General features: G+C 47.8%; 1 protein-coding gene across 2 annotated transcripts in view; it reads right to left on the reverse strand.

Annotated features, from left to right (window-relative positions):
• Positions 1–15,955, reverse strand: part of INPP5A (inositol polyphosphate-5-phosphatase A) — a 242,348-nt gene that overhangs the window by 174,778 nt on the left and 51,615 nt on the right. The window contains exon 1 of one of the 2 annotated variants that reach the window (XM_017893833.1): positions 11,624–11,642. The exons of the other annotated variant lie outside the window; for it this stretch is intronic. The gene's annotated coding sequence lies outside the window, so the exon portion shown is untranslated. Of the gene's footprint in view, positions 1–11,623; positions 11,643–15,955 lie in introns of those variants that run through there. 2 annotated transcript variants of the gene reach the window in all.

Below are 15,955 nucleotides of genomic sequence, written 5' to 3' on the forward strand. Positions count from 1 at the left end.
CATGTTCTCACTCATAGGTGGGAATTGAACAATGAGATCACTTGGACTCGGGAAGGGGAACATCACACACTGGGGCCTATCATGGGGAGGGGGGAGGGGGGAGGGATTGCATTGGGAGTTATACATGATATAAATAATGAATTGATGGGTGCTGACGAGTTGATGGGTACAGCACACCAACATGGCACAAGTATACATATGTAACAAACCTGCATGTTATGCACATGTACCCTAGAACTTAAAGTATAATAAAAAATGAAAATAAATAAAAAAATAAAACTAAGATGTATTCTTAAACTCTATATTCTTAAAGTTGAGAAAAGTTTTCTCATCCTTAGAGGAACTGTAGAAATTTATCTCTTGCACCAATAAATATTTATCTCAAATTCAGAAGTTTCTTGAGTTTCACTTCAGTGTCTGTTTCTCCTGACAATCTGAGCAGGATTAAATTTAACTGGTGAAGCACAGCCTGTCCTCCCTGCTGGAGCTCTGCAGACTAGGACGTTCGTCCCACATGGACAAGGGTTCTCTCTGGGCAGTGGGAGCTGGAGTGATCTGTACTTCTATAGCGCATATTCTTAAGGGAAGGGGGAACAGACCATATAAAATGATTCCATTTTAGTGGGAAGTACTAAAAAAACTGAGCTGATCCTTAGTGTGTTTGCTGTACAGCCCCTAACAGAGAACACCTGCAGGAGAGACCAAGCAGACAGAGGCAGCCTGGCCCACAGCCGCCCCCAGAAGGCCCAACACTTCCCATTTGTTGCTTTGGAATGCAGAGACGTCAGCAGGAGAGACTGAGGCACTTCATGCTGCTGAGGGAAGAGGCAATAATTGACAGGGAATACTAGGACTAGTTAAATATTTACTTTTAAAATGCTATATTAGATCCTTTCTTTATTCCACAAAGAAATTAAACTCCAGATGGATTCAGGAGATGAACATAAGACTCGAAACCACAAAGGAATCAGGAGAGAAAATAAGCAAATAGCTGCCGTCGTGGGAGAAAAAGAGTCTTTCTAGACACAAAAGGAAAGGAAGGACCTCTGAGAGAGAATGTGCCTACAGATTACCACCCACAGTGAACACACTCCATAGTGGACGACAGAAAGCTTTCCCTCTAAGAGTAGGAACGAGACCAGCATGCCCGCGCTCATCACTGCCATTCAACACTGCACGGGGAGGCCAAGCCTGGGCGATTAGGCAAGAAAATGAATGAAAAGGTACCCGAATGGGAACAGAAGAAGTAAAATTATCTCTGTTCACAGACTACATGTTCTTATGCATACAAAACCCTAAAAATTCCACCAAAAAATTCACAGAAATAAGGCCGGGCGTGGTGGCTCAGACCCGCAATCCCAGCACTTTGGGAGGCCGAGGCGGGTGGATCACCTGAGGTTAGGAGTTCAAGATCAGCCTGGCCAGCATGACAAAACCCAGTCTCTACTAAAAATACAAAAAATTAGCCAGGCGTGGTGGTGCATGCCTGTGGTCCCAGCTACTCGGGAGGCTGAGGCAGCAGAATCGCCTGAATCCGGAGGCAGAGGTTGCAGTGAGCCAAGACAGTGCCACTGCACTCCAGTGTGGGTGACAGAGTGAGACTCCATTACAAAAATTCAGCAATTCAGCAATGTGGCAGGATATAAGATCAACACACAAACAACAGTGGTGTTTCTATACACTAACAATGAACAATCTGAAAAGAAATCTTTTAAAAATCGCATTTATAACAGCATCAAAAAGAATAAAAAACTTAGAAATAAGCTTAACCAAGGAGGCAAAAGACTTGAAAACCAAGGAGGCAAAAGACTGAAAACCACAAAATGTTGATGAAAGAAATTCAGATATCCATTCCAGGTTCACAAACTGGAAGAGTTAATGTCCTTAAGATGCTGATGCTACCCAAAGGATCTGCAGATTCGATTCCATTTATATAAAAATCCCAATGACTTTTTTTTTGCAGAAATAGAAAAATTCATGCTAAAATTCACATGGAATCTCATGGGACCCTGAATAGCCAAAAATAGTCTTGAAAAAGAAGAACAAATTGGAGACCTCACACTTCCTTATATGGAACTTACTACAACCTACAGTAAGCAGCCAAAACAGTGTGGTCCTGGCACAAGACAGACATGTGGACCAATGGAATGGAATAAAGAGCCTTGTATATTTGGTCAAACGATTTTTGACAGTGGTGCCAAAACCATTCACTGGGTAAAAGAACAGTCCTTTCAACAAATGAGGCTGGATAACCGCATGCAAAAGAATGAAGCTGGTTTCTTACCTTACACCATATATAAAAATTAACTCAAAATGAATCAAAATCTAAAACTATAAAATTCTTAGAAAAAACATAGGTGAGAAACTTTGTGACATTGGATTTGACAACGACTTCTTAAATGCAATATCAAAAGCACAGGCAACAAAAGAAAAAATAGACAAGCTGGACATCAAACTTAACTTTTGTGCATCAAAAGCCACTATCAATAGGATGAAAGACAAACCACAGGATGGAAGAGAACATCTGCAAGTTACGTGTCTGATAATGGGTTAATATTCAGAACGTATTTTTAAACCTCCTACAACTCAACAACAAAACGACATACAACCCCATTAAAATGGGAAAAGGACTTGAACGACAGTTTTCTAAAGGAGACATATGAAACGGTCAACAAGTACATGAAAGGATGTTCATTATCACTAATCATTAAGGAAATGCAAATGAAAACCATAATGAAACACCATTTCACACTCATCAGGATGGATATTATACAAAATAAAACATTAAAATCAAAAAGAGAAAACAACAAGTATTGGGATGAGGTGGAGAAATGGGATCCCTTGTGCACTGCTGGTGGGAATGTAACATGGTGCCATCACTATGAAGAAAAATGGCACCTTCTCCGAAAATTAAACAGAATTACTATACAGTCAAGCAATTCCACTGCTGGCTATATTCCCGATATGGTTTGGCTGTGTCTCCACCTACATCTCAACTTGAATTTTATCTCTCAGAATTCCCATGTGTTGTGGGAGGGACCCAGGGGGATGTAATTGAATCATGGGGGCCAGTCTTTCCCGTGCTATTCCTGTGAGAGTGAATAAGTCTCACGAGATCTGATGGGTTCATCAGGGGTTTCTGCTTTTGCTTCCTTCTCATTTTCTCTTGCCACTGCCATATTTAAGAAGTGCCTTTCACCTCCTGCCATGATTCTGGAGCCTCCCCAGCCATGTGGAACTGTAACTCCAATTAAACTCTTTTTCTTCCCAGTCTCGGGTACGTCTTTATTGGCAGTGTGAAAACAAACGAATACAGTAAACTGGTACCAGGAGTGGGGTGTTGCTGAAAAGATACCCAAAAATGTGGAAGAGACTTTGGAACTGGGTAACAGGCAGAGGTTGGAACAGTTTGAAGGGATGAGAAGACAGGAAAATGTGGGAAAGTTTGGAACTTCCTAGAGACCCGTTGAATGGCGTTGCCCAAAATGCTGATAGCAATATGGACAGCAAAATCCAGGCTGAGGTGGTCTCAAGTGGAGATGAGGAACTTGTTGGGAACTGGAGTGAAGGTGACTCTTGTTATGTTTTAGCGAAGAGACTGGCAGCATTTTGCCCCTGCCTAGAGATGTGTGGAGCTTTGAACTTGAGAGATGATTTAGGGTATCTGGTGGAAGGAATTTCTAAACAGCAAAACATTCAAGAGGTTACTTGAGTACTGTTAAAGGAGATCAGTTTTATAAGGGAAGCAGAGCATAAAAGCTTGGAAAATTTGCAGCCTGAATATGTGATAGAAAAGAAAAACCCACTTTCTGGGGAGAAACTCAAGTCAGCTGCAGAAATTTGGCAAGCAGCCTGGCGTTAATCCCCAAGATCATGGGGAAAATGTCTCCAGGCCATGTCAGAGACCTTCCTGGCAGCACCTCCCATCACAGGCCCAGAGACCCAGGAAGAAAAACTGGTTTCATAGGCCAGGCCGAGGGTCCACATGATATGTGCAGCCTAGGGACTTGGTGACCTGTATCCCAGCCACTCCAGCCATGGCTAAAAGGGGCCAACATACAGCTTGGGCTGTGGCTTTAGAGGGTGGAAGCCCCAAGCCTTGGCAGCTTCCAGTGGTGTTGAGCCTTCAGGTGCACAGAAGTCAAGAACTGAGGTTTGGGAACCTCCACCCAGATTTCAGAAGATGTATGAAAATGCCTGGATGTCTAGGCAAAAGTTTGCTGCAGGGGTGGGGCCCCCATGGAGAACCTCTGCTAGGGCAGTGCAGAAGGGAAATGTGGGGTCAGAGTCCCCACACAGAGTCTCTACTGGGGCACAGCCTAGTGTAGGTGTGAGAAGAGAGCCACCATCCTCCAGACCCCAGAATGGTAGATCCACCAAAAGCTTGCACTGTGTGCCTGGGAGAGCCGCAGACACTCAATGCCAGCCCATGAAAGCAGCTGGGAGGGAGGCTGTACCCTGCAGAACCGCAGGGGCAGAGCTGCCCAAGATTGTGGGAGCACACCTCTTGCATCAGTGTGACCTAGATGTGAGACCTGGAGTCAAAGGACATCATTTTGGAGCTTTAACAGGTGACTGCCCTGCTGGATTCTGGACTTGCATGGGCCCTGTAACCCCTCTGTTTTGGCCAATTTCTCCCATTTGGAACGGCTGTATTTACCCAATAGCTGTACCCCCATTGTATCTAGGAATTAACTAGCTTGCTTTTGATTCTACAAGCTCATACATGGAAGGGACTTGCCTTGTCTCAGATAAGACTTTGGACTGTGGACTTTTGGGTTAATGCTGCAATGAGTTAAGACTTTGGGAGACTGTTGGGAAGGCATAACTGGTTTTGAAATGTGAGGACATGAGGTTTGGAGGGGCCGGCATGGAATGATATGGTTTGGCTGTGTCCTCACCCAAATCGCACTGGAACTGTATCTCCCAGAATTCCCACCTGCTGTGGGAAGAACCCAGGGGAGGTAATTGAATCATGGGGGCTAGTCTTTCCTGTACTATTCCCATGATAGTGAATAAGTCTCAAGAGATCTGATAGGCTTATCAGAGGTTTCCGCTTTTGCTTTTCTCTCATTTTCTCTTGCTGCCACCATTGAAGAAGTGCCTTTTGTCTGCTGCCATGATTCTGAGGCCTCCCCAGCCATGTGGAACTAAAAGTCTAATTAAGCCTTTTTCTTCCCACTCTCAGGTATGTCTTTATCAGCAGGATGAAAACGAACTAATAAATTCCCTAAAGAACTGAAAGCAGGAACTTAAACAGATATCTGTACACCCACAGTCAGCCAACAGGTAGAAGAAACCCAAGTGTCCCTCCATGGATAAATTGATAAAACGTGGTCTATCCACATAATTCACCCTTAAAAAGGAAGGGTGTTCTGACTATGCAACAACCTTGAGAACATTATGCTAAGGAAAATAAGCCAAACACAAAAAGACAAAGATTGTATGATCCCACTCATGTGAGGTATCTGGAGTCATCAGATTCATGGAGACAGAAAGTAAAATGTTGGTGACGAAGGAGCTGGGGGTGGATGGGGATTCAGTGTTTAACGAGAACAGAGCTGCAGTTTTACAAGATAAAAAGAGATCTGGAGATGGATGGCAGTGATGGTTACGCAACATTATGAATGCATTTCATGCCACTGAACTGCACCCTTAAACATGGTTAAGATGGAAAATGTTATACCTATTTGACCACATTAAAAAGGCGGGGGGAATCTCCATAGCCACAGCGCCACTCAAGCAGCCGAGCCACACGCTGGGGCTCCACACATCTGAGAACTGCACTTTACTCACCTCATATAAAATGAAAAAAAGAGAAAGTACTGACCCTAGCAGTAGGAAGGGTAGGTCCCAGACGCCCAACCCAAGCAAAATCGAAACAGAAACCGCAATTGAAATTAAAACAGACAGTAAATCTGAGACCTGCCCAAAAGGCCCAGAGTCAGTAAGCATACCACAACCCCACAGCATGCACCAAAGACCCAGAGCCACTACGCGTACCACAGCCCCACAGCACAAACCACAGGCCCAGAGCCACTATGCATACCACAGCCCCACAGCACACACCAAAGACCCAGAGTCACTACGCGTAGCACAGCCCCCCAGCATGCACCAAAGGACAAAACACTGGAAACAGGAACGAGCAGACACACGCAATGCACAGAGACGTTAATATAGTTTTTACAAATGCTCCGCATATAAAAACATCCCCATCCAACATGTAACACTATTGTTTAACTTGCCTAATGCGTTCCTGAAGACGTGGAAGAAATTATGTAATTTCTTAAAATTCACAACTGAAATGACAATATAGTATCCTAATATGTGACTCAAATTTTATCCCACTGAACATAAGGACTTTCACAACAAACCACAATATCCTCAATGAAGAAAATCTGGGTATAGAAACTTCCCACCACCTGCAGGAACAGGGGAGACGCCTGAGTCCTTGTGGATGAGCTGACAGACAACATCCAGACCCCCTGACACATCTCCTGAGACTCTCTGAGAGAAGAGGGAGAGGACAGTAGCAGAAACACTGAGAAGAACAGAAAAGGTTCTGTCACTTAGGGCTTCAAGTTGCTAGAAAATAAACCCTCGGCCATGAAAACACAAGCAAGTGCACGTGCATACACACACACTTACATGCACACACACACATGCACACACACACGCACACACATGCACACACATGCACACACGCACAGGAGCCTGCACACAAACACAGGTGTATGCACACACACATGCACACACACGCACTGCACACACACGCACTGCACACACACGCACTGCACACACACTTGAGCGTCCTCTTCTGCAAGGTCAAAGGCAAAAATGAAATTTTTAATGTACATGTGCCAGAAGCTTTTATAAAATTAGACCCTGCCTACCATGACACCCTTTAATTGAGGGCCATTAATCCTGCCCAAACTGGTCTTTGCTGGGCCCTGCCACCACGCCGCCACACCACGTCCATGTGGCTGTCCCACTGGGTGATAGGCATAAACCAGAGAGACTGGACCCTTTCCCAGGAGCAGCTCTGGCCTTGGAGGTACAGCCCATGTTTGGTTAATGTAGTTATTTTTAAAACCACTGAAGTGAGAATAAAAGATAAACAAACTAGGTCTTAAAGAAATGCTCAAATTTCAGCCCACAGGCCAAGCAGCTCCACGTGTGTTCAGCCACCATACGAAATAAAGCACATGCCTTCTTTTCTCTTAAACACCCAAAAATTCTTCTCTTGGTATCAAAGAATAATACAAAAACCATCAAAATATGGGAAATGTTAAAAAAAACACACACAAACTCATTCCTTTTAAATGTGGAACTCTATATCTGGGAGTCAGTCCTAAAAAAAGTAATTCTACACAGCAAAAATGCTCTGTCAACAAAGAAGTTCATAATAGCATCATTTATAAGAGAATTACAATTAGAATTCCGCAGAAGAATATTACAGAAGACTCCTCAATAAAGAAAGTTACACAGGGCGTCCACGGAAGGAATGGAGAGGGAAGCACCAAAAACAAATTTATTGGATGATAAAACATGATGTGGAGATAGACAGGGTGCCAGTGACAAACACCACAATGTGGGTAAGAAAGGCAGTGAGCTACACGCGCACCAACAAACACACAATGTGGGTAAGGACAGCAGTGAGCTACACTCTCACCAACAAACACCACAATGTGGGTAAGGACAGCAGTGAACTACACACTCACCAACAAACACCGCAATGTGGGTAAGAAAGGCAGTGAGTTACAAACTCAACAACGAACACCGCAATGTAGGTGAGGACAACAGTGAACTACACACTTACCAGTGATTAAAATAACAAGTATTATGTTAGGTATATGTTACCAAAGTAAAGATTTACAATGAGCACACACGGACATGGAAGACACTTATACCCTAAAAAAATGGATTGAACACAAAATAAATCACACCTCACACAAGCCCCCACCGGCAGCAAGTAGTCCACATGGCCACCTGCAGACGTGGCCCTGCAGAAACGGAGTGCCCTGGCCCTCTTCCTCGCTGTGGCCAATGCAAAGAAACAGCTGGCCGCCAAGGGTCTGCGGAGTCTCCAGAAAGGGTGCCAGCGTGTCACAGGAGCCCCTCACACTGAGCGCTGCCAGCACTCCCAACAGTATTCTCAACAGGAAAAGGGAAACAGACAAAAAAATGCCCAAAGGTCAGAGTGGGTATTTGAGGCAGAGGTATTTCTTTTCCTTTTCTTTATTTCTAACATGCCTATAATCATCATGCATTACTTTCAAATTTTTTAACTCTTAATTTTAAAGGCCTTAGTAAGAAGAAAATGAAAGCCACTTTGGCCAGCATCTTAAATAATTGCCTGTCACTAAGAGCAATCACAAACGGCAAATGGCAGAAGGGGAGAACCATGGAGAATCTCGTACAGCCTGCAGGGCTGGGAGGGGGACTGCCCCCCAGAGAGCTCTAGGCAGGCAGCTGTGGGGCAGAGTCCCCACCTCAGGAAGAGCTGCTACAAGTGAGCCAGCAAAGACAACCACCCCAACACACATGCGACACACGTGCAGGCACACACACCCACCACGCCACACATACGCACCACACACACACGCACCACACGCTGGACACTAACACAAAACACACACCACAGACACACCACACACAACACACACAAGACACACCACACACACCACACCCAAACACACATGCCGCACACACACCCACCACGCCACACATGCGCACCACACACACGCACCACACACAGTACACGCACAAAACACACACACACCACAGACACACCACACACACCACACACACACCACACACCACACCCAAACACACATGCCACACACGTGTAGGCGCACACACCCACCACACCACACACACGCACCACACACACGCACCACACAGTACACGCGCACAAAACACACCACACACACAACACACACAAGACACACCACACCACACACACCACACCCAAACATACATGCCACACACATGCAGGCACACACACCCACCACGCCACACATACGCACCACACACACGCACCACACAGTACACGCGCACAAAACACACCACAGACACACCACACACAACACACACAAGACACACCACACCACGCACACATCACCCCAACACATATGCCACACACGTGCAGGCACACACACCCACCATGCCACACATATGCACTACACACACATGCACCACACACAGTACACGCACACAAAACACACCACAGACACAACACACACAAGACACACCACACCACACACACCACACCCAAAAACACATGCCACACACGTACAGGCACACACACCCACGCCACACATACGCACCACACACACGCACCACACACAGTACACGCACACAAAACACACCACAGACACACCACACACACAACACACAAGACACACCACACCACGCACACACCACCCCAACACATATGCCACACACGTGCAGGCACACACACCCACCATGCCACACATATGCACCACACACACATGCACCACACGCAGTACACGCACACAAAACACCACAGACACACCACACACACAACACACACAAGACAGACCACACCACACACCACACCCAAAAACACACACGCCACACACGTGCAGGCACACACCCACCACGCCACACATACGCACCACACACACACACCACAGATACACCACACACACACAACACACAACATACACACACCACACACAACATGCACACACCACACATACCACACACAACAGACACACCACACCACACACACACACCACACCCACATGTGCAGGCACACACACCCACCACGCCACAAATATGCAACACACACACCACACACACAACACACACACAACACACACACAACACACACACAACACACACAAGACACACCACACCACACACACCACACCCAAACACACATGCCACACACGTGCAAGGCACACACACCCACCACGCCACACATACGCACCACACACACACACCACAGATACACCACACACACACAACACACAACATACACACACCACACACAACATGCACACACCACACATACCACACACAACAGACACACCACACCACACACACACACCACACCCACATGTGCAGGCACACACACCCACCACGCCACAAATATGCAACACACACACCACACACACAACACACACACAACACACACACAACACACACACAACACACACAAGACACACCACACCACACACACCACACCCAAACACACATGCCACACACGTGCAAGGCACACACACCCACCACGCCACACATACGCACCACACACATGCACCACACACAGTACACGCACACAAAACACACACACCACAGACACACCACACACACAAGACACACCACACCACGCACACACCACCCCAACACATATGCCACACACGTGCAGGCACACACACCCACCACGCCACACATACGCACCACACACACACTACAGACACACACCACACACCACACACACAACACACACAACAGACACCACACATACCACACACAACAGACACACCACACCACACACACACACCACACCCAAACACACGTGCAGGCACACACACCCACCACACCACACATATGCAACACACACACCACAGACACACCACACACACACCACACAACAGACACCACACACACACCACACCCAAACACACGCGCAGGCACACACACCCACCACGCCACACATGCACCACACACACGCCACAGACACCACACACACACACACACATACTACACACATCACACACACAAACACATAGACACCACACATACACCACACCCAAACACACATGCCACACACGTGCAGGCACACACACCCACCACGCCACACATACGCAGCACACACACATGCACCACACACCACCCATGCCCAGGCACGCAAATGCACCCACACACATACCACACGCCTATGCGTACGGGCACACCTACACACACACACGCTCAAAAGCCACCTACGCTGTTGCTACAGGACTGGTCGGTGCAGATGACGGAATGTTTCCACCAACGCAGGAAGTCTCAGCACGTTCTGCAGTGATGGACGTGTTCTAGATCTGCACTAGCCACGTCTGTCCTTTAAATGAGGCTACTGGTGACTGAACAATTTTTTTATTGTATGTAATTTTAGTTCATTTAAATTTTAATAATCACGTGGTTAGAGGCTACATTACTACACAGCACAGCTCTGGATCACAGCACAAGAAGGAAAGCTCTAAGTTTCTATTATGAGACAAACACAACATTGGTAATATAAACAGGATGAAGACAGCATATGTGCAAAAGGGAAACCTTCAAGCCAGTCTCACGTGTGCACTCGTGTGTGCTGTGACACACACACCCCAAAGATCCAGCAGCACATTAAAAACTTCACACATAGTAAGCAAGTGGACTATTCTATACATACATGGATGATTCACTGTTAGGAAAACCGCTAATACAACTGATCATACCAACAGATCAAAAAAAATCTAATGATTATCTTTATAGTTCCTGGCAAATAAAGAATTCCAGTTACGGCTGCAACATATAAGAGCTTTGAAAACTTCCAAAATTAGTGTCAGACACCAAACTACAGATCCATGAAGCCCAGAGAATATCAAGAGAATAAATACCAAACAATCCATACCTAGACAGATCATATCCCAATTGTAGAAAATCACAAACAAAGAAAATATTGAAAGAAGCAAGAAAAGAAAAAGTACATCTTAGCTCTAGAGGAACAAGGACAGGAACTAGAGTGAACTTGTCAACAGGAACCACACCAGCAAGAAGAGGGTGGAGGGATAACCCCCCGCCCCGCCCCTCCAATCATGTGCGCAGCAAAATCATCCTTCAAAAGTGAAAGAAAAATAAACTTTCTCACACAAAAAAGTAGACGTGCCCTGTAAGTCATGTTTAAAGAGTTCTTCAGGGAGGAAAATATGCTACGAGTCAAAATTCTGGATGTACATAGGAAAGAAAAAATGATGGAGAAGGAATAAATGAAGGTTTTTTTTTTTTTTAAGTTTACTGAGAAGTTCTTCAATAAAGTCAACAACCATTTGTCAGAAAATTGTAATGTAGGATTCCAGCAGGCCCACAGGGCTCCCCACACCCTGGCATTCGCATCCAGGGTAATTCCCGTCCTCAGGGCAGGCGGGACCTATGAACCGGGGCAGACGGCACTCCCATGCCTAGGCTGAGGCAAAGGTGAAAGGGTCAGGCAGACATAATGAATCTCCATCTCCAGCTGATCTTAAGTTAATCGAAAGGGAGATAATCCTGGGTGGGTCTCATCTTATCCATGAGCCACTCCAGAGTGAGTCTAAAGGTCCGAGGCTATAAGCAGAGGGCAGTCTCTCTCCCATGGGCTCTGGTGCAGCAGGAAGCCATGAGTCCTACAACCACAGGAAAATGATATCTGCCAAGCACCCGAGGCAGTCTGAAAGCAGGCCCTGCCTAGTTGGGCCTCCAGATGAGAACACAGCCCCCTGAGAACAGGCAATGTGACTGCAGCCGTGTGAGACCTCAGCAAAGGACTCAGTGGGCTGAGCCCCAATCTCCACCCTACAGAAGCATGAAACAACACACTGGTGCTGCTTTAAGCCATGACATCTGACGCCACCTGTGATACAGCACAGAAAGTCCTGCATGTGCCTCAGATTAGGACTATACATGTCTGTATCAGAAAATAAAATTAATGTTGTTTTAAACATTTTTGGTCAAGCACAGTGGCTCACACTTGTGATCCGAGCACTCTGGGAGGCCAAGGGGAGCAGATCACCCGAGATCAGGAGTTCGTGACCAGCCTGGCCGACATCGTAAAACCCCATCTCTGCTAAAAATAGCTGGCTGTAGTGGCACACACCTGTAGTCCCAGCTACTTGGGAGGCTGAGGCAGGAGAATCGCTTGAACCCGGGAGGTGGAGGCTGCAGTGAGCTGAGGCTGTGCCACTGCACTCCAGCCTGGACCACAGAGCAAGACTCCATCTCAAAAAAAGCCAAAAAGCAAAACAAACAAACAAACAAAAAACATTTTTGCCCCACTCAGATTTTGTTTTGGTATAATATCTCTACAGTAAGACTCCAATTAAAACGTTTCCCCGAATAGTTAACAAACTATCTTACAGTGGATTGTTAAACTGTATGAATCCTCTTGTTCCTCACACTACTATGTAGTTAACCTGTCCCTCCCTCTCTCAGGTAGCTTAACCAAATGTGTGCCATCACAGACACCAACAACAACCAAGCAGAAGGCCTGCTGGAAGAGAAGGCCCACTTCCAATGCAACAAGCAAGGAAAAAGGTAACCTCACGAATGACCTTTTGCACATGTGAACATTGTGTCAGAGAAAAACTTTAAGACATTCCTGAAGGAAACGAACAAAAGCTTTGAGTCCATGAAAAGACCCCTCTTGTTTCCAGGGACCATGACTCAGCGCCATAAAGCTGTCAGTCCTCTCCTAGCGAGCACAGAAATAGCCCTGGCCCCATCCCACTGCCTGCGAGCGGCCCGCCCCCGCCCAGCCCAAACGAGACAAGGTGATTCTAAAGTTCATATGGAAAAATAAACTATGACTCAAAATCCAAACACGATCTTTAAAAGAGTAAGTCAACTCTAACTTTTTTTAAACTTTGGCATGGCAAAATCAAAAGACAAATGTCAAACTGGTTGAAAATATTTGCAATACGTATCACAGATAATTAATCTTCTTGAAATTGGAAGAACTCTTAAAAGTCGAGGGAAAAATACAAAAAAAAAAAGACGGAAAATGGGCAAAGGACCCACAGAGGAGTCACAGAAAATCCGCGAATGATGTGCCATACACGAGGAGCTCCTCCTGCCAAGCTGGGAGTGGGGCTATGCCGCCTTCCCCGTGACAGCAGCCTGGGCCTCCAGACTGGCAGGGCGAGAAGCTCCCAAGCTCACCTTGGTAATGTTCTTGCCAAAATCTCTAAGTGAAAACCAAGGAGCAACCAACTATCTAACCATGGACAGGACAGCTAACCACGGAGCGAGCAACGACCACAGTGACCCACACCACGGGCCGCCCTGAAGACAAGAGGGCTGGACTCTTTCAGATGGCAACGCCAGAAACACCCAAGCAGGGAGCTGAGATGAAAAGACTCAAACATTAACGACCTCCAAAGACGGTGCATGGCCCCCACGTACATCCAGGAAGAGGGAAGAGGGGACTCAGTGCTACCGAGGCTGTCTGGAAGCAACAGGGTGCAGTGACTCTAAACGTGACGCTTGAGATCACTGCACCGAGGACCCATCGCTGGAGGGTGCAACCGGCATGATGGTTGGAACGTCCACCAACGTCCACCAACGCTGACATCTTCACAAGTGTCGCAATGTCCGCACCTGCGTTCCAACAGTGTCTCCCCCACACTCCTCCGTGCCCCAAGAGGTGCTGGACACAGCCAGCCTGACTTCCCAGCCTTCCTGCCAGCGGACAGCTGCTGGACACCAGCTTCACTTCCAATGTGGACAGTGTGGGGGACATCATGGAGGCCACACTGTCCCTCCCCACACAGGACAGCGTCACCACACGGAGACCACACTGTCCCTCCCCACACAGGACAGCGTCACCACGGGGATGGAGGCCACACTCTCCCTCCCCACACAGGACAGCGTCACCACGGATGGACACGACACTGTCCCTCCCCACAGGATGGCGTCTGACCACTGCAGGATGCCCCATCCCTGGCGTCCCTCACCAGCAGCACACCTTGACCAATTATTTCGAGCCAACTTCTGGAAAGCTCAGGTGCCACAACTCTCAGCCACCTTCGAGCCTCCCCTTTAAAGACCCCGTCCTTTTCCAGTGATGATGACGATGTGAAACCGTCCATGCAGGAGCTGTGGGTCCCGTCAAGGGGCTCCCCAAGGCCTGGCGTGGCATTGCACAATGGCGCCCTCCCGCCACGCCCTGCTCCGGCCTCCTCTGCGACCTCCCTGTGCTCGTGCCAGGCGTGGTCCTGGGTGGAGGCTGTGGGCTCCCTGGCACGGGATAATCTGTGTCACCCCCTAACCTTACAACACCTCTCGCACTGCTTGTCTGCACAGGGCGAGAGTGGAAAGCCAGGAGCTTTGGAGTCTGAGGCCACCTCTGGTCTGCTCTCTGAAGGTCTGGAGACAACACCATTTGGGAGGACAGGGCAGCATGGCCATCCCTCTCCCACTCACCAGGCACTGCCTGGGCCCTGGCTGGCAGGGAGCACACAGGGTGCTGGGACACACACGACCCACAAGTTGTTCAGTGGACACCCGCAAGAAACCCCCACAGGCAGAAGGCTTCCCAAGGCGGGACTCCATCCCAACAGGAAGAAAATGCTGGAAGCAGTGGAGGCTGTGGTCGGTGGGGCCTGAGGAAGGACAGGAGGAGCGAATGCCTCGGCTTGGACCGTGGCCCCTGCCGGAGGCCCTGGCAAAGGGATCCTCAGTGTTAGGGACCAGATGCCCACATTCTGACTCACCATCCAGGACCTTCCGCAAACTCCACCTTCCCTTTGCCTCAAGGACCCACACCGCAAGCCGAGTGAGAAGGCACTCCCACGGCTGTCCGTGCGCACGTGGCCCTGCAGGGTGTGGGTGCCGCCTGTCAAACGACCCCAGCACTCCCTCAGCAGGCAGGCACAGTGAACACCTGGCCAGAAGGACTAGCGGGCTTCAGAGACTGGGCAGGAACCCTGCACATGGTGCAGATGTGGATTCCAATCCACAAAAGCCAGAAGGCCTGGGGCAGCAGCCCCTACACCCTGGACCACACCCCACACTCCAAGAAACAGTGACCACCATGACAAAACACACCAGAACACGCAACTACATCCCACACTACAAGAAACAGTGACCACCATGACAACATACACCAGAATACGCGACCACACCCCACACTCCAAGAAACAGTGACCACCACAACACACACCAGAACGCAGGACCACACCCCACACTCCAAGAAACAGTGACCACCATG

This window comes from Rhinopithecus bieti, unplaced genomic scaffold (genome assembly GCF_001698545.2).
Source record: "Rhinopithecus bieti isolate Rb0 unplaced genomic scaffold, ASM169854v2 scaffold_24263, whole genome shotgun sequence".
NCBI lineage: Eukaryota > Metazoa > Chordata > Mammalia > Primates > Cercopithecidae > Rhinopithecus > Rhinopithecus bieti.